Raw genomic sequence first — 2,280 nt, 5'->3', positions numbered from 1 at the left:
AAAAGTTTGGTTTTTTAGTGCTGAAAATGCATTTTCAGCTCGCACTGTACACATTTGCTATGTGAGGCATTATCTCATAAGGGAAATACTGGACAATCAAATTAATTACTTCCCAGGCTTCAGGATGCCTTTTTACACTCTATAAATGTGGAAATTTACATTGGAAACGTTTGGTTTAGCTGTTAATGAAGTTTCGTTTTTTTAGTGCTGAAAATTCATTGTCTGCTGGCGCTGTACACTTTTTCTAAGTGTTGCAATATCTCATGAAGGAAATACTGGACAATCAAATTAATGACTTTCCAGGCTTCAGGATGCCTTTCTACACTATATAAAGGTGGAATTTTACATTGGAAACGTTTGGTTTAGCTGTTATAAAAGTTTGGTTTTTTAGTGCTGTAAATGCATTTTCAGCTCGCGCTGTACACATTTGCTATGAGAGGCATTATCTCATAAGGGAAATATTGGACAATCAAATTAATGACTGCCCAGGCTTCAGGATGTCTTTTTACACTATATAAAGGTGGAAATTTACATTGGAAACGTTTAGTTTAGCTGTTAATGAAGTTTCGTTTTTTTAGTGCTGGAAATTCATTGTCTGCTGGCGCTGTACACTTTTTCTAAGTGTTGCAATATCTCATGAAGGAAATACTGGACAATCAAATTAAAGACTTTCCAGGCTTCAGGATGCCTTTTTACACTATATAAAGGTGGAAATTTACATTGGAAACGTTTGGTTTAGCTGTTATAAAAGTTTGGTTTTTTAGTGCTGTAAATGCATTTTCAGCTCGCGCTGTACACATTTGCTATGAGAGGCATTATCTCATAAGGGAAATATTGGACAATCAAATTAATGACTGCCCAGGCTTCAGGATGTCTTTTTACACTATATAAAGGTGGAAATTTACATTGGAAACATTTAGTTTAGCTGTTAATGAAGTTTCGTTTTTTTAGTGCTGAAAATTCATTGTCTGCTGGCGCTGTACACTTTTTCTAAGTGTTGCAATATCTCATGAAGGAAATACTGGACAATCAAATTAATGACTTTCCAGGCTTCAGGATGCCTTTCTACACTATATAAAGGTGGAAATTTACATTGGAAACGTTTGGTTTAGCTGTTATAAAAGTTTGTTTTTTTAGTGCTGTAAATGCATTTTCAGCTCGCGCTGTACACATTTGCTATGAGAGGCATTATCTCATAAGGGAAATATTGGACAATCAAATTAATGACTGCCCAGGCTTCAGGATGTCTTTTTACACTATATAAAGGTGGAAATTTACATTGGAAACGTTTGGTTTAGCTGTTATAAAAGTTTGGTTTTTTAGTGCTGTAAATGCATTTTCAGCTCGCGCTGTACACATTTGCTATGAGAGGCATTATCTCATAAGGGAAATATTGGACAATCAAATTAATGACTGCCCAGGCTTCAGGATGTCTTTTTACACTATATAAAGGTGGAAATTTACATTGGAAACGTTTGGTTTAGCTGTTATAAAAGTTTGGTTTTTTAGTGCTGAAAATGCATTTTCAGCTCGCACTGTACACATTTGCTATGTGAGGCATTATCTCATAAGGGAAATACTGGACAATCAAATTAATGACTTCCCAGGCTTCAGGATGCATTTTTACACTCTATAAATGTGGAAATTTACATTGGAAACGTTTGGTTTAGCTGTTATAAAAGTTTGTTTTTTTAGTGCTGTAAATGCATTTTCAGCTCGCGCTGTACACATTTGCTATGTGAGGCATTATCTCATAAGGGAAATACTGGACAATCAAATTAATGACTGCCCAGGCTTCAGGATGTCTTTTTACACTATATAAAGGTGGAAATTTACATTGGAAACGTTTGGTTTAGCTGTTATAAAAGTTTGGTTTTTTAGTGCTGTAAATGCATTTTCAGCTCGCGCTGTACACATTTGCTATGAGAGGCATTATCTCATAAGGGAAATATTGGACAATCAAATTAATGGCTGCCCAGGCTTCAGGATGTCTTTTTACACTATATAAAGGTGGAAATTTACATTGGAAACGTTTAGTTTAGCTGTTAATGAAGTTTCGGTTTTTTAGTGCTGGAAATTCATTGTCTGCTGGCGCTGTACACTTTTTCTAAGTGTTGCAATATCTCATGAAGGAAATACTGGACAATCAAATTAAAGACTTTCCAGGCTTCAGGATGCCTTTTTACACTATATAAAGGTGGAAATTTACATTGGAAACGTTTGGTTTAGCTGTTATAAAAGTTTGGTTTTTTAGTGCTGTAAATGCATTTTCAGCTCGCG

This window comes from Idiotropiscis lumnitzeri, unplaced genomic scaffold (genome assembly GCF_059441095.1).
Source record: "Idiotropiscis lumnitzeri isolate Australia: NSW breed Sydney's pygmy pipehorse unplaced genomic scaffold, RoL_Ilum_1.0 HiC_scaffold_67, whole genome shotgun sequence".
Taxonomy (NCBI): Eukaryota; Metazoa; Chordata; class Actinopteri; order Syngnathiformes; family Syngnathidae; genus Idiotropiscis; species Idiotropiscis lumnitzeri.
Note: the sequence above shows the minus strand (reverse complement) of the source record.